Raw genomic sequence first — 21,086 nt, 5'->3', positions numbered from 1 at the left:
CCACACAAAATATTGACACTTTGGGCCCAATTTGGACATTTTCACTTAGAGGTGTACTCACTTTTGTGGCCAGCGGTTTAGACATTAATGGCTGTGTGTTGAGTTATTTTGAGGGGACAGCAAATTTACACTTTTATACAAGCTGTACACTCACTACTTTACATTGTAGCAAAGTGTCATTTCTTCAGTGTTGTCACATGAAAAGATATAATAAAATATTTACAAAAATGTGAGGGGTGTACTCACTTCTGTGAGATACTGTATGTCTATAAAGTTTTTTATATTTATTTCAGTTTCAATTTTAGTTATGTCACTACATCAAATTTAACTAAATTAAAATGAGACATATTGTCTTGGAAACTAGCTAAAATAAAGAGGTTTTTTAAAACTATTTTATTTCAATTAACATTTATTTTATTTTTTGTTTTAGTTTCAGCTTTAATTAACTAAAAATCCTCTGATCCGTGTCAAAAAAATATTTTCAGTATACCATTTAGTAGCAAGTAAGTCTTATTTTGATTATTTTACATCTCAATTAGACAGTATCAAAATGAGCCACAATATTTACCAGATCATATGCTGAATGTCAATTGTGTGGCTTTGTGAGGCCAGCTATAGCTAGCATATTCTGAGGTTAACCGCACACATCATCAGAGATCTCAGAGAAGATCCGTCTGTGCAGTAATGGCTGGAATCCTTCATCTGTGCTGTGTGGAAAATTTCATTACTATATATACATAATTAATATAGCAATAATAGTTATTCTTGCCTCGATGTCTCATTGGATGCCTGTGAGCCCTATCCACAGCCTGTCTATATGGAAATAAGAGTAAAACAAGGCAGCTTTGTATCAATGTCAAATGCTCATTGAGGATTAATAAAGTTCTATCACCCTGTATGACAAACGCCACCTGCTAATCTTGCTAATCTGGCCCAGAAGCTTTCAAGGAAAAAGATGTACTCGAAAGTAACTTCTAGAACTGATTTGTAGCATTCTTCTTTCTGCTCGTTCTTCTCTTTTGTTGTGTGTGTGTGTGTGTGTGTGTGTGTGTGAGCTTGAGAGGCTGCCAGCCTGAGACATACATCAAAACCTTCAAGACCAACAACGCTAGTGCTCTCACCGCTATGCATACAGAGTAATGAACAGATGACAAGTGTTAGCAAAGAAGCTAAATTATTCTGTTTCTCATATTGAATTTTTTAAAAAGTAATTAGCGTGCAGGCTAATGTAATGAATTGTTAATTAGTAGCGTTGTCAGACGCCGAGGCAGTGATGGATGTTTGGTTAGCTGAGGCTGCTAAGGCGATCAAACGGGTCCGAGTTCTCTCTTACAATATGCTAATCCACTGTCCTCAAAGATTTCCAGACAAGCAGGTATTGAAATGCTTGTGCACTGAAGGTCTGGTAATGAGTAGCAGGCTGTCCTATCTGTTTAAATTAAAACTCAAAGACATCTCAACCACGCCCCCTCTGCACCAGATCCATGCTTACCAACAAGGTTGCCTAGCACCAGTTGCTAAGTTACCGCTAAAGCCTGATGTTCCTCTACAGGCAGTGGTGCAAATGTTATGTTAGTTTCTAAATATAGAAAGCGTTCTGATTTACTAGTGTCATTGTAGAAGTGCCTTTTCTGCCTGGCTCAGAATAGAACACAAGGCTTTTTCTTTAAATAACACACAAGCCAATCGTTTCGTGACTTACATGAACATAATTATTTCTTAATTATCATGTGGGCACTGTCTGGGTTTGTTGATGTGACTAATTGTTCGAGATGAAAATAAAGACTAGACAATCCGTTAGCTCTGTTCTTCAGGTCATTGGCTCCGTGTGCAGGGAAATCAATTCGTTTTGTGTGCAACAGCGGAAACGGTACATTTCTATGAGCCTGTCACTATTCTCTCATGCTGTAAATGAGAATCTCTTCCAGATCATCACCTCAAAGAGCCGCTGAAACAAACTCAACGGTGACCACAACCACACCCCCGACCCGGCGAGACACCAAACAAAACCAGCAGGAAAGGACAGAACTGTAGGCAATCGATACGCGTTCCTCAATCAAGACGCATTTGGGCTTTGAAACCCTTGGCGTGTGCGTGTGGACTCATGCTAACAGGACAATGGCGAAGAAAGGTGCTGCCAATCTGCTTCAGAGCTGTTTCTCCATCACCCATCCCCCTGGGGCCACCATTGTTGTGTCCGGTTTTCTATCAACGAGACTAATTTAAACCACCCTCAAGAGAGTGAAAGAAATATTGAGCTATGTTCTAATGCAGCAATCTCCCTTCCTCCATCACTTACAAACTCATACACACAAATAATCTATACGGTCGAAGTGATGAGCAGTAGCACTGCTAAAAGTAATAAAGCGATCCGTTTAACTACATCCCTCAGTAATGAGGTGGTAGCATACTAGCGTCGTTGTTTTTGTTTTTGTTTTAAATCATGAGGCTTTTTAATAGCTGTTTCTAAGAAGTGGGGACACTGTGAAATACTACACTGTTACATTTTTCTTGAAAATATATCCTAGCAGTAAAAATGTGTACAATATTCTCTCTAGATTTTTAATATAGAATAAGCGATAGAAAATTTGGGAATGACAATTCTTGTCAATGAAATGGTGCAATTTGTCTGAATCACCGAATTCACAAGCTGTCAGCTTAAGTTTGAATCAGAGTGGCTCCAGTATAAATAACTCACTCAACTGAATCTTTTCAGCAATCTTCCAAAAAAATATACCCTATATCAATATAAAATATATTGTTTTTTAAAATATGAAGCATTTTAATAGCTATTTTTCCCATAAGTAGTGGGGAATCAATGTGAAATTCTACAACATTTTAGCTTGGGAATGAAAAACCCAGTTGAAATGATCTGATTCAGAGGGTCCAATTTAGAAATGAATGAGTATCTTGAGTCGATTCTTGTCAATGAATCAATGGCAATGTTCTTAATCGTTGATTTGTTATTTATTCATTTATTTATTTATTTATTGATTGATTGAATTATTTTTGAGTTGCTTCTTTTAAACGAATTACTAAATTCACAAGCTGTTAGCTTGAGTTAGAATCAAAGCAGTTCCAGCATAAATGAATCACTCAACTGAATCTGTTCAGCAGTTTTCTTTTAAAAAGAATATGGTAACACTTTAGTATAGGGACCAATTCTCTATTAACTAGTTGCTTATCAGCATGCATATTATTTACATATTGGCTATTTATTATAAAGCACATATTCTGCATGACCATATTCTACATCCCTAATCCTACCCAATACCTAACAACTACCTTGCTGATAACTATTAGTAAGCAGCAAATTAGGAGTTTATAGACCCTTTTTCTGTTAGTAAACATTGTGACGTTTTTCTGTGGGAGGAGCTTAGGTGGAGGCAGAAAGATTCCTCTGACTGCTTCACTAACGCTAGCTATGAAGTCTGTTAGCTTGTTTTTTTAACAATAACTGGAGAAATTCCAATTTTACCTGCATATGTAAGGTCAATCACTGTCCGGGACCGCGATTGTTATTTGAAAAGGTTAACTTTAATGGACGAAACCAGATTGGCTGACCCACACAGGCTTTTACTCAAAGGATGGACGATCTGACAGGATTACCTCAGGTTGAGTGACTCACATCTAATGTATATAGTAAAGACAAACTCACCGTGTCTATCTATTCATGAAGATGTATATATATTTCAATTTCAGCAGGCAACTATTTTTACAGCTACATTATTATTCCAGCCACAATTATTCATAACAATGTATATACAATTACATATGATTAAGCATATAAATCGTCAGTTTGTTGTTTTACACACATGCACACAGACTTACTATTAAAAAAGAACAAATATGAATTAGCTTCTTGTGGCTAATTGTTTTGTAATAAAAACAGCTAGTAACTTAGCTGGCTAGATTTTTTTTTTTTTTTTCAACACGGCACAGATGTAAGCATTTACACACGCACACATTCTGTTCACCTGCCAGACACTGAACACAACCTGCCATGGCGACCTGCCATAGCGACCCACCGTGGTGACATCTGAGTCATTTAAAGGCCTGAGGTGGGAGAGTAATTATAGCGTGAAGGGTAAATGGTGAGTGAGTGCTGAATTCATATCTAATATTATATGAATAAAATCATCAGGCATTTATGAGAGGAACAGGAGAGCTCAACATACTGAACTATTCTAGAATACAAACAGCCCCCTCCATCTTTCAAACGCTAATGCAGGGCACAAGAAGGGCAGCTCTCTGCCTTCTTTGAGATAAATGATTCATCTGATCCCATGTATTAGCAGTTATTGCTCCTGAAGGATAATCCCCCCTTAAAAGGGTGAAGGTTAACATCCGCGGACAGGTAAACACAAATACCATTTCTCCATAAAGTGCATACAGCTATCAGATAGCACAGGCAGCATGCATAGCGCCTGTCTGTATGATGTTCTGCTGCTTTATGGATCTGTAAGCGTATGCTAAGAGCGGCACATCTCTGGGGTGCGTTGCAGGTAATTGTATGGATTGCGGTGCTCTTAAACTGTGTTTGTAGAAAATGCTTGGCAGGATAACAGACGGCAGTGATTATCCCGAATCTTATTGATTTTCCTTCACCGGCTCAGTGAGACCATGAGAGATACTTCTGCCTTTAGAAGCAACAACAACAACAAAATCATACACAAGTGCAAAAACAAAGCATGCCACGTGAGCCTCGATAACAGATGCACCACAAAATGGTCACGTTAATGTGTGAGAAAGTAATGGCTGTTTTACAGGAGACAAACGATTCCTGAGTCCCTGTTGAAATAAAAACAATTTAAAACAGCCTAAGCTGCTTTGCCAATCTGGTTTGTTTATGTTAGAGGACTTGGCCAGGCTGGGGTTAGAACAGCTTAAACTACTTCAGACTGGTTTAAGATTATATTATGAATTAATGCTGCCTTATTCAGTGTTCTGCCAAATCCTCAGTATCATCCTGTTAAAAAGACTTGCACTAGACCAACCATTCATGTTGGTCACCCATGGGGCCAGAATAGCTTGTACTGGTTTCGGTTTGGTCTAGCTGGTTTAATGCTCATTATTATTAGGGGGATTGTTGTTATCGTAAGGACCCTAAAACAATGCATGTAATGTAGTCAGGTTATATGTATCATATGTATGCATTTCCTCTGAGGAGGCAAGGGAGGCAGTGCCTCCTCAACATACTGGATGAGAAAAAAAGGTCACACTTTATATTAGGTGGCATTAACTACTATGTACTTGCATCAAAAAATAAGTACAATGTACTTATTGTGTTCATATTGTATTGCAAAACACATTTGCTGCTACTGAGGTGGGATACGGGTAAGGTTAGGGACAGGTTTGGTGGTCTGGGTAGGTTTAAGGGTGGGTTAAGGCGTAAGGGATGGCTCAACAGTGTAATTCTAAATGTAATTACAGAAATTAATTACAGATGTAATTACATATAGGTATTTTAAAAAATATAAGTACAATGTAAACACATGTATGTACACAATAAGTGCATTGTACCAAATTATTAATTTAAATGTAAGTACATAGTAGTTAAGGCCACCTAATATAAAGTGGGACCGAAAAGAAAATTGTAGTACAAAAATAAAACAATGCAAACGTTACAAAATATGACTTTTAAAAGCTTGCTTTTCTCAAGTAAATCTGTCCAACTGTGTAGCAAGTTACAGCAAGTTACAGCAGGAGTCTGTGTCATGCCTCACCTGAGCCCGTTGAGTTTTAACAGACCCCCTAAAGCATGTGGTGAGTTTGGTGGGGGTTAATTGAGAATGAATGGGGGGAATTCACATGCCTCCATCGCAAAATGATTGGATATGACTGGTTGTGTTCGGCTGTGATTGGTTCATGCGATAAATCCTGCCTCTTGTGTTTGTGTGCATTCTGCTTTCACGAATCAGTCTGAATAAACAATATAAAGGCATTAATGGGAAGACTAATTTAAAAAAATAAGTAAACAATGAACACACTTAGATATAACCACTTTGTTATGTCAAAATAAGACTTGAAATGCCATGAAAACATGATCTGAAGGAGTTTTTTAGTGAGTAATCAGCAAATCTCTGTGACCAATCTGTGACCAGTATTTGCCAAGCTTTGATGACTGATTACCCGAAAAAATTCAAAAATAGTTAAAAGTTAACTATTAAAAAGAATAGCTGAACAGAAGTTAACAAATAAAATATCTTTTTTCAATTGTTACTACCTTGAGTTATTATTTTGGAAAAAAATATGCATCATGCTTAATAACTTGGCTTTAATAAATATAAATATAAATATAAATATAAATATAAATATAAATATAAATATAAATATAAATATAAATATAAATATAAATATAAAATAGATTTTTTTCTTCTTTTTCTTTTTCTGATAGTGTAAGTAATGTTTATTTAACCAAGAAAATGTGACTGGGACATGAATTTACATTTGATTTGAAAAAAAAAAAAAAAATCCACATTTCAGAACACCATCGCACAACTTATAGGTATATGTTACAGTGTGGTTATTTTTGCAGTGTGTTTAAGCTAAGAAGTCATATGGTACACACACCAACATATGCTAGTGACCAGTTATACTGGGAATCTTTTATAAATTCTGATTTGTTTTGTTCTAACTTTTATTGTAAACTGCAGTGACATGCTTAATAACAGGTTCAGTGAAGAAATGTCATAAATTTCATCGGAAAATTACAAGAAAATGTGAAATTAATTGAGGCAGACGCAACCTTCAAGTTAACGAGAATTGTATTAGCTCTCCAATCTGTGTGAAGCCCTCAATAACGAGACAACAGCAATTAAAAATCTTAATTGTAAATGTCAGGTTATTGAAGCAGTGAGTGTTTGTGGGAGGAGACAGATTGGTGGCTGCCAGGGTTTCAGGGATTTTTTTTTTTTTTTTTTTTTTGGGGCGAGCATTGACAGCCGAGAGTGTGAGTCAGGGTGTTTTTGTCTCTGTTTTAAAGATCTGTTGTGTAGACAAAGTGAGAGATTGAAAACCTTCATCACCTCTGTTTGTGAGAAACGAGACACAGTGCACTGTCACAATGTGTATTTTTAAAAAGGTTTTCAGTTTTGGAATTCTTGTGTCAGTCAAGGTAAACTTGGTCTGCTTAAAATAAAAGCACCATGCTTAATGAGACATAATTAAAAATAAAAAAATAAAAATACAAGGGCAAATACTGTACAATTCTGTACAAGCTGTTTATTTTACTTACAATACAAAAGGGTTCAAACTCTCACTCTCACATACTTGATAATAGAAAGTCTGTCAGCATGTTTCTGTTGAGCTCCGACATTTTCGAAATGCAATTAAACTGTAAATAGTGTAGATGAGGACGACTGTAGTGTTGGTGCTGTTTGATATTCATCGCTGGGCAAGTTTGTAAGCCCATTGATTTCTCCTGACAGACATATTCAGAGCTCTCAGCTCAACTGATTCCCTTTGGGGAAATGATCCGCTAGAAGATACACTTAGGTGGTTTTCATCCATCAGCTTCATTCTGGGCAAGAATATGTGATGGTTAAATTTAGAAAAATTGATGAATGTTTCCCTGAGCAGAACCTTCTGATGTTTCCATAAATTGAATTTGTTTTTTAAAGTCTTTTCTGAATCATCTGTAGCCAGGGATGATGACATCAGCAGGCATTTCATGGCGATGGTTCCGAAAGTGTTCTGGATATATTTAGTGCTCCAAAGACCCAGTTGGACAAGAGAGAGAAGAGAGAAAAACATTTTTATATTTTTAAGCAAGATTTCTGTCTACCTCTTTAATCCACATTTTTGTCTATTTTAATAACTTGAAAAATATACTAAATATTGAAGAATCATGCTATTTATTTCATGACTTTTTCTAATCTTATGGGGTTTGATTATTTTATATTAAAAATCAAATTGATGACACAATTCATTGTATCTCTAACACAACTGACAAAACTATCATGTGTATCTTTAACTACACACTGACATACAGTATGTCAAGTGTTTGTGATTCACTAAACTGACTCAAAAGTTTCCAAATCAGAAAACCGAATCAGACTTCAATGGTCATGCATTACATTTATAGTTCACTAAAATAATCAGCCCAGAAGGTTCATTTATTTGACTTAAATGTATGCTTTTTTTTTTTTATGGGCTTTTTATTTATATAGGACAGTAGAGAGACGACAGGAAATTACTGGGAGGAAAGAGGGGAGCGGGATCGACAAAGGACATCAAGACGGGAATCGAACTTGGGTCGCCGCGAGCGCAGTTGCACTACATGTCAACGCACTAATCACGAGGCTGTTGGCGCTGATGCGCTGTATGTTTTTGAAATAGTAAAACAAACTAAATCATAAGAATCTTTCAAGAATAGGACTTTACTGGTTGTGCAGTTGGCTATATTTGTGATTCACTAAAAGAACTGTCTCGTTAACTCAAGAACTGTAGCTATGTTTTTTAATTGCTGAAAACATTCAAGCCATTCTCTCAGGAAACAGACTTCACTAGTAACTCTGTATGTATGGAAGTAGAAATGCCTCTGGGGAATTAACTTATACACCTTTAAAGACAAGCCTACTGTGAGCTACGAGGTTATTAAACAATAATATATGCTTCTGTTGAACCCATCAGTCCACATTATTTCAAATTATTTTTTAATTAATTGCGTTAAACTGTGGAATTCCAAAAGAAAAGCTACATTACCCACAGTTCTCTAAAGAAATATCCACTAATCAGAAAATCAAAACAAGTGAATTGCACCAAAAGAACTGCCCATTCCCATGAAGCACTGTGAATCAAATTTAAATGTTTGTATACATATGCATATTTTGTAATAAACATAAAATATGCTGTTTTTTAAACATAATCAAAATATCTGCTGGTTGGTTTGGTTCACAGCTTTTAACTCTTAAACCAAGACTTCCAAGAAATTCCTATGGGAAAAATACTTCCGGAACCAAGACCACTGAAAAAGTGGGCAGGCACTGTTGCACTCTACTGTAGTGCAGTGCTGCATCCTCACTGGTGGAAGAATGTATGTGTGACATTTATTTATGAAACTCAAATAATGAAAATCATTTGCTTCTGGTATTTATTTAAAAAAAAAAAAAAAAAGGTTGCTTCTGAATAAGACCCTATGGTACCACAGATACAAAAATGAATAAAATGCAATTTTTGTGTGCAAACATTACTAGATTGATCTACACAGTAGGCTATATCTTTGCAGTCCCGTCAGTTTATTTTCATTTTTTTATGTTTTGCTCATATAGACTCCAAACAGAAACAACATTACTTGGAATAAATCTATACCATTCACATTTTTAAAGGGGTCATATGATGCGATTTCTATTTTTCCTTTTCTTTAGTGTGGTATGTAGCTGTTTGTGCATGTGTAAGATCTGCAGAGTTACAAAGCTCAAAGTCTCCGACAAAAGGATTTATTCTATCTAAAAGAGAAGGCTGATCCAGACCGGGCTAAAACGCCTCATTCAAACACGCCCCCACATGTCTACGTCACGATGTGGAAATATTTGTGTAATGCCGCTCAAATGTTCACTCAAAGAAAGAAGGCGTGGTTTCAGTAACCGCAGTAGTGTTGATGAAGCCATGTCAGGGAGATGCTGTGTGTTTCTGTGCAAATGCAAAAGCACTTAATTTGGCCTTCCGGAAGTAGATGCAATTAGGAATCATGGTTAAGATTATTTACAACAGATAACGGTATATAACTCTTTTAAATTATTCCCTTAATATTTCTCTTGTGGCCAGGGCCGTACGTATTTTAGAAATACTGAGGTCCCAAAATGGAGATTGGTAGGGGGGTTCGGGGGCAAGCTCTCCCGAGGAAATTTTGATTTTCCTAACCTACATGTGTGCATTTTAAGATGTTTTAAGGCTCATAAATTCGATAATAATATAGGTTTAAATCCAAGTCAGTGGGCAGTAGTAGCATAAATTATATTTTATAAGATATCAGATTCTTAAACATAAGAAATAGAGAAGATATCGTTTGTTTATGTTTATGAATTTAATAAACTCAAGTAATAATTATTCTGGTAGTCTTCAGTAAAATCAAGTGTCTAAAATGATTAAACATGAATATAACTTTTTTATATATTTTTATTCACACTGACAGAAATCTTTTCCAGTATTTTATGGGCATTTTTATGTTTATAAAGCCATTTTTTTCTAAAATTGTCCGTTATCTTTTGAGTCAAATTCTTACATTTATTCAGTGAATTAGAATAATAAAACACGTGGGCTGTTACCAAGCAAAGCAAATCAAATCAACTCAGAAGCTGCATCTGAAGTTGCATTTAGATGTATTTACACACTGTTTAATGCAAGACATGAATGCATTTAACTGCAATTACAAATGCATAAATAATGTTTTGATATATTAAAAATAAAACGTTAAATACTGCTATTTGAAAAGATTTAAAACATGAAAAAAAAAATCGAAATGTGAAATTAAAACCGCCAATAGGTGGCAGCAAATCACTGTTAATAAGTGAGTCATTGCGATTGAACCGAATCATTTAAACATTCAGGAACGAAAAACCGTCATTGCTCAGAGATGCAAAACAGCGCTGTGGCTGTGTTTGGGATTATTTTTGTTGGCGAAATAGAGCAAAAACAGGCAATATAGTGTCTAAAACTTAAGTCTCTTAATTAACTTTTTCTTTATTGAGCTATTGTAAAAAATCAATATCACATTTGTAATTTTTGGAGAAAAATGGCACTCTTCCTGTGAAATTGATTAACTATATGAAGTGGTATAAATATATAAATTTTCTGCCCCATGTCTTGAATTTGTGATCATTCTAAATGCATTTTAATGGACTGAATCATGCACTCTTTAGGAGTGTTTTGAATGGTTTTTGCAAAATACTCGATCATGTCAAATCGCACATCGACAACAATTGCGATATGAGGCATCTCAGATGAGAAGATCTGTTACCTTGGCTTTTTATCCTTGCAGCACCAAAGCATAATTAATATAAGGTAATTATTTTACTTCTGTTATTGGAAAAATACCGAGGTCCGGACCTCAATGGTGGGTACAGCCCTGCTTGTGGCTCATAAAGTGAAAAACATGAGAAGAAACGTATTTCGCGTTAAACAGGTTGTTTTTGAAAATCGGTGCATGAAATAAAGCTGCTCTGAATTTTCATTGATGACTGCAGTGTTAATAATTGTAATTATAGGCCTATAATTCATTGTATAAATTAGACCTGTTTTAAAAAATCTTTTTTAAAACATTTTCAACGAGGAGTAAGCTAAAAGCCTAATCTTTTAGGCTATTATCCAGCGCATCATGCAGTGATGCGCTATTAAATTATTGCTGGGCAATAATTTCATGTAATTTAATAATAAAAATAATCTAATAATAAAAATAGGCCTAATAAGAAGAAGAATGTAACAGGTCTACATTAAATGGAAATGCTAAATCCTCTTAATATTGCCAAATTTTGATTCTTTTGACAATACCCCTGGCTATCATCGACACATGATAAGATACAGCTCAGCACGGGGAGGTTATCACTGGCAATGTGTGCCTGTATGCCACTGAATGGAAATAGTTTTATGAATTGTCGGCACTATCTATTGTAAATGGTTAGAATTGACCATGTTTTCCTAACTTTTGGCATTGAGAGTGACTGACACTTGATGGTCAGAAAAAAATTACTAGATGTAAAAAAAATAAAAAAAAATAAAATAAGATAAAACAATGAAAAAGAAAAAAAAATCCCTACTTTCTCTCTTTTCTATATGCGTTCATAAATTATATTACTTTTTAAGTGTCATATTTGGCAGTTGGCATTAGAAGTTATATTACTAATAACAGTGGCATATGAGAAGTTTAATACCACAGAAGAAAAAAAAAGTAAAATATGCCTTTTTCGAAGCTGCTGTATAAATAAATAAAAAAACTGATATCTCAAGTTTAGGCGTTCATTACTTTCTCTCAATTTAATTAGTTTTTTTAGCACCCCCTCTGAACTGTTAAGCCCCCCTTGGCACCCCCAACAAAAAAAATCCTGGAGCTGCCACTGTATGTCAACATATTCTGTTACACCAAATACACAAAACAATGATCTTTAAAATAGCATCATATGACCCCTTTAAAAACTGCCTATTTTTATAAAACAAATGGTTAAAGCAATAATAATATCTGCCCACTGGGGTAAAATAATTTGATAAAGATAAAAAAAAAAAAAAGAAACTGAAGGGAAAATTTTAATTATATATATTTATAATGCTTTTAAAATTATATAATTGAATATTAATATATTCATTTATTTTTTATTGATTATGTATCTCAAAAGCTAGACTCTCTCTGCCTATATATCCTCCATTCTCTCAAAGACGGTGTGGTAAAACACAGCGGAAAAAAACATCAGGCGGCCTTGAGAGAGAGTAAATAGAATTCGCAAACAAAATTGAACTCTGGGTTGCTTTGAGATCTCTCATGCTCACATTACTGCTCTCTGGGCACCATTCACAAGCCTGTGACATCTCTACGGCTAAACCGACAATACAGAACCAATCCAACCTTAAAACATTCAAATGCTCATTTCTGCAGCACAGCCCTCTGAACATGTCTGGGTCATGCCTCACATTACAAGTAAAGATCATTCTAATTATTTTTGCCCAGTGATTTCTGTCACATTCCCTCCAGTCATCCGTGTTACTGAACAGCACAGAGCGTACAGGGCAAACACATTAACAGTTATAAAAATGAACAGCAGCCTTTGATCTTTTGACTGGCATCTAAACAAAAATTAAAGCCTCGGCTGCTGCCTCAGGATTCGAAGCATGAGAGAGAGAGGGAAAAGAGAGACAAGGATAGATTTCCACTATGACAAGTGGTCAAGAATGAAAGTTTTTGCCTGGGGGATGATAGTCTAACAGCAGAGTAATTAACACTGCAGAATTATCTACCCGCAACAGAGGGATGATGCAACCGTGAGCTGCGATATGAAACCTAATCATGGCTAAAAGCTATGAGGGATGTTTGGGAAATAGAAATTGAAGCAAAAGGGTCTTGAATCACCCTGAAGCAGTTTATTTTGCGATAAAGATCAAATGACTGTACATCAGTGTTATATTATTGTTGTTATGGACATGAAATATTTTATTAAAACTATATTTTGGCAGCGGCTATTTGCACTAAGTGTACATAGTGATAGAGGCTATTTACACTAAGTGCAAATAGCAATAGTTGCTATTCACACTATGTTAAAATAGCAGGATTTTCTGCTATTTATACTACTTATTGCAAATAGTGGCAATTATCTGCACCTCAGTATGGTAAAACATTATAAAACAGTATGCAATAACTTATTGAATGTAAATTTTGATTTTAATTAAATTATTAAATGTATGCCACCTTATTGGGACAAAACCCCTCCCTACACCTACCCTAACCCTAAATACTTTATTTTCAACTCTTTGATTATTTCCTTCATTTTTAGTAAAATAAATGATTTTCTGATGTGATCTGAAATTTGAAAAGAGAGAAAAAAAGTTAGCCAAAAGGTGGATTCGAATCCGGGTCGATCGCGTCAAAAGCTACATAACACACATTTTACCATCTGCACCACTGGAGTTGACAACTGGTTGTCTGTCTTTTGTAATGTTGACTAGCCTAATCATACGTTGGTGGGCGGAGTTAGTGTAAATAGCTTCTGCCAACAAGGCGGGCTATTTGCACTTAGTGTAAATAAACACTCCTTATTTGATATATATGTAAGAGGGAAAAAAACACATGACCTAGAGGAAATTGGTTGCCAGAGACACTGGTCAATTATACACTGGTCATTATACATTATACAAATACTGCATCCTGAATCCTGAAACTGAAACAACATACAGTATACCTGAGATAAATGCCAGATTTAGCATCAACATGGACTTTCAAGCTGAGCATTCATCAGTCTGCGTTTCTCTCTAGACACAAATTAGCTGAATGGCCCTATTTCAGAACATGCCAGATTCATTAAAGTTGTATACCTTAATAAAAAACAGTCATTCATAAATTGCAATGGTCACAACCCCAGGCGCACATAAATGTGCTACAGAGCCTTATTGAACGTGAGTGAAATATTTCTCAACAACAATGTCACACTTAACATTTACAGCAAGCAGTTAAATGAGCGGAGTGTAATTATTTCTATGAAATGTTCTATTAATATATAAAAAGTATTTAAAAATGGAATTTAAACATAAAATGACTTTAATAAACATATAATGAACATTTTTAATTTCTGAATTAAAGTCATTTTAATACTTTTGGGATCATAAATTCAAAAAACTTCAGGGAGAGCCAACAGTACTGATAAAACAGTGAGTGATATCATAGCAATGACCCCTGAAGACTGTGTCTGGGTCAATAATTACTGGAAAATGTTAGATCATTTGACCTTGTTTTATGAATTTTAGGTTGTAAAATGTTATGTGGTACAATCCCCCAAAAACTTGTTATAAATGTTATTTATTGTTATTCATGTTTGTAAAAAAAAAATGTTTTTACATTGAAAATATATGTAAAAATATGTTTGCTTTCACAGATAGATAGATAGATAGATAGATAGATAGATAGATAGATAGATAGATGATAGATAGATAGCATGCTTGTTAGCATATATCAAATATCAATAATATCAAATATCTAAATTTTGGCAGCTGTGGTTGCAAGAATAATTTTGTAAAAATTGCAGAAAAACTGTAAACACATTTACGGCCAAAAACTGTAATTTACAAACAAGAAAATTTGAATGTAAACCAGTAAATTCAACAACGCACTGCTATTAAAATCTCTTTTGTATCTTTAACACTGACAACCATCATAATAACGCAGGTGGTAAAAGAGAAAGCCACATGAAGAATCAAAGCTCATCACCAGTAGCTTCGCCACAAGCAGAAGTATATACTAATATATAGAAGGTGCACAGAGTAATTAATGCAAACACAAAACACCATCATGGTAACACGCATGATACTTAAATAATGCAATAAACTTTCATTAAACAAGAGAAGATGTAACATAAAGCCCAAATGTACATAACTGATATCAAAAACTATTCACAGATAGATTATTTAAACAAAGTACTTTCAAATGTGGAGTGTCACACAGGGAATTCTGGCAATATCAGTTTACAGTTTTTGACTGTAAATTATACATTGATTTGTTACTTTTTACTTCTAAAAACTGTACAATTAACAGCATTTTACAGTAAAATTACATGAAATCTCTGGTCAGATCTATTACAGTTTTTCCCTGTATATAGTACGGGAACTTACTGTTAACCTATTAACAGTTTGTTTTTTCCATAGCGTTTTTACAAAATTGAACTTTTAAAAGTACACTTATTTTTACAGTGTATATTTTTAAAACACTTTGCTTTGGACACTCTTTTTTTTTTTTTTACATTGACCCTCAATGTTAAAACGCTGTAGATTCATACGTTTTGGCTAAATCAATCCACGAATGGCTTACTTATAGTTGTCTCTGCACATTAAACTGCTGTGGTAGAAAGCATTTTACAGTAACACTGAAAAAATTGCACACAGCACCTTTAATCTCCAGCATCCCCTCACTGATGAAAAAGAGGAATGAGTCGTAGAGGGAGATTTCCCCAATAAACAGCTGTTGAAGTCACAAACACACCTCATTCGCCTGTAAACGAGCTCACCTGCGCCTGGCTGACACTTTAGAAGATCCGTTTAGACAGCAAGGACAAGAGTCACCTTCCTGTTCCACATTCCCCTGTCACAGCAGATGCTAAATCCCGCACATGGGCGGCAGTCGCTCACACCGGCTCAATTTGAAAGGTAAGCCTATCATTTTGCCGGTAGATGTGGAGTTAGTCAAACACCTCAAATATCCAATCCCTTCACAATTCATCTGGGCAACTGTCCCTCACAGCGACTGCCACGTTAATATAAAGTACAGCTGCAAGAAACATAAAACTACAACATCTAGACTGGACCGACCATTCACATTGGCCGTCTCCCCAGACACTAAGTATAGTTGAATGTAATGACCCCGTCACTGTACTACACAATTAGCCGTGATTTAAAGGTCTTTTAGGACACAGAAACGCAACATTATGGCCTCAAACTCATCATTGCAGAAGTAAATCAAAATGTAATTTGGTAACTGTGTTCCAGGCTTTAGAGTTCAGGGCTGTTCATGGATCATCTGAACAAAGCTGAACAAATGTGCTAATGTTCTTTGTAAGAAGACGTGTAACATATGTAACAAGATGGCACATGTGTTAAGCACACACATGGGAATTTCTTTTTTCTCCAATTTGTGTATAAATGGCGACTGAGGTACATGTTGTCAGCATACTGAAAGCTCAGCTAACAGCCAACTGGTTTCTGTGAATTTATATGAGATCTGTGACCTGAGTTTGGATGGGTTTTGAGAAGGTGTAACAAAACAACAACCTCTCCATTATTCATACCGCTCTTATTCCTCTCTTTCTCTCTCTGTCATTCCCTTCGTCCTTCTCCCTCTATCTCCCCATCTCTCTCTCTTGCACTAAGACTGTTCACCTGTAGTAATAAATGGTCCGACACCCTTGCGCTGCCAGTCAACATGGCCATGTTGTGGAGAGAGAGAGAGGGAGGAAGAGAGCATGGGAGAGGGAGGTGTCAGAGCGGCATGAATAATGGAGAGGGTGTAGACCGTGATCTGTCTCTGTCTGTCCAGCACGCTGCCACTGCCATGTTTTATTGCTGAACCCCACATCGGCCAATCAGCATCAACTTAATTCACACGCCAGCACACATACGCTTACCCATCGTACACACACGCTAACAAAACACCACACACACGTACAGCCCACACTGAAAATTTGGATTCAAAATATTGAATAAACCTATGTTTAATGATTTTTACCTACTTTAAACAAAAAAACAAACAAAAAAAAAATCTGGCAAAAAGTTAAGACAGACAAGCAGATAAATTGAAAGTTTGATAGATTGACAGAGAGACAGGTGACAGATAGCTAGTTTGACACAAATGGATATATAGTTTGATAAACATTTAGGCAGATAAGTAGATAGTTTGATAGACAGTTTGAAAGATATATATTTTGACACTGATTAATTGATTGATTGATTGATTGATTGATTTTGCCAGAGTAGAGACTTAAAGACAGAAAAAGAGACGGACAGACAGATAGGTGATATGAGAGATGACAAGTTGATGACAAACAGACGTTTGATAAAGAGTTAGACAAAAAGGTAGATAGACAGACAGATATAGTTTGATAGACAATCAGATAGACATCAAATGTTCGCACATTCTAATTTGTTACAATGTTTATTTAGGTTTATGTTATGTTTTCTTCTATTGTTTTGATCTTTTATAATAATCTTTTTTTTTTATCTTTATTTATTTTACATATATTTCAAGCTTTGGCAAATAACTTGAAAAGATAGATAGATAGATAGATTTATTGACAGCTTGAAAGACAGCTAGACAGACACACGGATAGATGTTTTTATGTTTATTGCGGTCTATGATCAACACAAGCACACCCTGCATCAGACGACATGCTGGACCAACAGCGACTAGTTCTGTTAATTCACCCCTCGTGTTTCTTGGCTGCCCCAATTACCCCAACCAGTCGATCAAATTCATCATGTCGACTGCAGTTAATGCTCTTGTTAGCCTATTAGTGCAGTAATCTAATCAGAGAGCAGGACCATCACACAGTGAGATGTCCTAATCAGACATTTTCCCGCCAATTTCCCACTGCTCGTTAAGTTAACGATCTTTTCACAGAGCGACAAATTGTCATAATTGATTTTCTCAAAGTCAAGGCAAAGACTGCAGGACCCCTCAGGAGCTCCGCTGTCCATCCCTCTGTTCTTCAACATAGAGACCGAAACCATAAGAAACACAACAAACTCAGCTCATGCTGAAGAACCAAAAAACTTCATGTGGTTTGTTGGTGTTTGGTGGTTTATGCAGGTCGTCCAGTCTGGCTAAAGTGGTGTTCAGCTGTTGACAGGTGCCCAAAAACTCTCTAAAATCAGTAATCCAGGCCAATCTGGCCAGGCTGGGAGACCAACTAAGCCAACTAGACTGGTTTCAGCTGAAGAGTTCACAGCTATTTGCCTTAAAACATGTCAGTCTGACAACTAAATCAATGCATCACTTAAATTGCATGAGGTGCAAACCAGCATTAAGAGCTGAGGAGTCATTACTGGATCCTCATGTTTTCTCTGAATAAAAGAACAAAGGAAACGCATGAAAGCGTGGAAGTGCTATCAAATTATAATTATTTTAAGCAAGCAGAGACCACAGTAGCCATTTAATTTCACTTCTGTGTGGAGAGATGTCAGACAGCAAACATATTCTTCCTAAGAAAATAATGAGATTCAAACTAAACTGTGGAACGTTTTCTTACAAAAATATGAAAATGTGGTTGTTCCTTTTGTCTTTCTGTAGAATTAATTTTAAAAATAATGTTCAGATCAGACTTTCAGACTTGGTTCAATCAGAAGAACACAGTCTGGAATGTTTCTTTTTATACTGGTATGAATATTACAAAACTTTCACTGAAAAGCAAGAAAAAGCAAGTATGAACTGTACAAGGTTTGTTGTCAGACAGCATTCATAAAAGCATGTTCAATGAAACATTCATCCCTTTAAAACTTCCACAGGCATTCTTCATCAAGATTGAAAAACGGATTGAAATCCAATGCCAAGGTCATGGATTCAATTTGCAAGGAATGCATGAACCGATAAGAGATATACCTTAAATGCACTTTAAGTCGCTTTGGGCTCTGGGATGATAATAAAAATTGACTAATAAAAACTGACATACTGTACTTTATTTCGCCCATTTCCTTCACTATTCATGCCGTTATCTTTCCTTTTGTTTCTGCTTTGGCATTTCATTTCTTCAGGTTTAGAGTCACACTGATTATTCAGACTCACAGTGAGTGAATTACTGCAAACCACAGCAGATCTGTGACACCTTCACAATTCAAATAGTACTGTATATACTGTATCTCTTCATTAAACAGAACAATGCAGAAAGCAGGAAGATGATGTGGTCATGCTGAAAACAACAGCAGACACAATATAGAAACTAGGAGACGAATATAGCAGGGAGGAGAGAGAAATAGGAAGGGAAACATCATGAATAATGGAATGGTTAGGATTGTACGTGCGCACATAAGTCGAAAGCGCAGGTATCCTTGACAGGAGTGAGGCAGAGGAAATTTGGAAATGAGTGAGGAGGAGTATAGGTCGAGTTTTTATGGGAAGTTCTGCATTATTTAAAGTTCAAGTTTCAGTTCTTTCTCCTGTCCGATTGGTTCTTGAATGCCACTCTCATTATTTATGATGACATTTTTCAGTTTCTATAAATAAACAACAGTATCTGTACTCATCCCAGCAAGCGTGCTACCAGAAACGTACATTACACACCTGATCTCATCTCCTCATCCATCCATCACTGAGAGTTAAACAGAAACATCACATAGTTGTTTCATCCACATCAAGAGTCATGGTAACAACAACAACAACAATAGCAATAATTATTATTAGTATAGTATACTACTGTGGAAAAGTTTGCAGTTGGTAAAAAATTACTGTACAAAATAAAACATGATCTCACAGAATTCCGTGTAATGACCACGGACTTAATTAACCCCCGAATCTGTGGTGGCATCACGTAATCGCCGAAAATTCCGTGATGGGCTCACAGAAGTGATACCAATGTAAGTCAGTGACAGGCATCAGCTGTGCTCCACGCACGGATCCACTGCTTCAGCACTTTAAATAGGAAACCCTTAGCATCAATATGCCGACGCGATACTGGGAAATTTATCGTCATCATTATTGTTCAGAACTGGGTAGGTTTAGGGTAGGGGTGGGGTCAGGTACTCCAGTGAAAGTATAACTGCATCGGAGTCACTCTTTTTACGTGGTCCGATGCAGCACTGGTGTTGAACCAATGAATCCATGCATGGACCACGGCTGATGCCTTCTGTGAGCCCACAGATTCATGCCACCACAGATTCAGAGTTAATTAAGTCCATGGTCTTTACACGGAATTCTGTGAGATCAGGTTGACAAAATACTATAAAAACAGTAATAAATATTATCACAATTTAAAGGACTGCTTTGTATTTTAATATATTTTTAAATGTAATTTATTCCTATAATGACATGGCTAAATTTTCAGCTGTTCAATGTCACATGATCCTTCAGAAATCATTCTAATATGCGAATTTGGTGCTCAAGAAACATTTCTTGGTAAAACTTTAGTATAGGGACCAATTCTCCACTAATTCCACCAATTCTCACTATTAACTAGCTGTTTATTAGTACTTATAAAGCACATAATCTGCATGACCATATTCTACATCCCCAATACCTAAACTTAACAACCACCTTACTAACTATTAATAAGCAGCAAACTAGGAGTTTATTGAGGCAAAGTCATAGTTAATGGTTTGTTAATGGTGAGAATTGGACCTTAAAATAAAGTGTGACCAATTTCATATTATTATCAAAAGTACATTTATCTGAAATATGTATATTTGTAACATTACATTCTTACATTTCATTCAAGATTCATAATTTAGTATATAAATTCTGCAGAAAGCAAACCCATGACCTTTGGCATTGCCATCACAATGCTTGACATTTGAGCTGAATGAATACAAAACTTTCCATACAGGAGTACAAATATTTCATGCTCATAAAAGCTGCATGCATATCAAAATACCGTTTAAAGCAGTTTTAGATGGAGTACAGCATGTCACCCCGCAGGACATGTCAACACCTCAAAAGTATTTCATGTCAGCTATCCATTTACAGCAACAAATCATGCTTGATACAAAGTGAAATACAGCCCCAGTATATGGAGCATAAATCAGTCATGATCTTAAAACGAGAGCTGCCTTGAACTGACTTCGTGTCACCAAACAAAAGACAAACCTTCACAAAAGAGCTTCTTACTAAATGATGAGCCTATTCTGGTCTTCCTCTGCAGAATTCACTTACAAAGATAACATTGTTCCATGTTTAACCACAAGGAACGGGATTT

The sequence above is a fragment of the Onychostoma macrolepis genome, chromosome 08, assembly GCF_012432095.1.
Source record: "Onychostoma macrolepis isolate SWU-2019 chromosome 08, ASM1243209v1, whole genome shotgun sequence".
Lineage (NCBI taxonomy): Eukaryota > Metazoa > Chordata > Actinopteri > Cypriniformes > Cyprinidae > Onychostoma > Onychostoma macrolepis.
Note: the sequence above shows the minus strand (reverse complement) of the source record.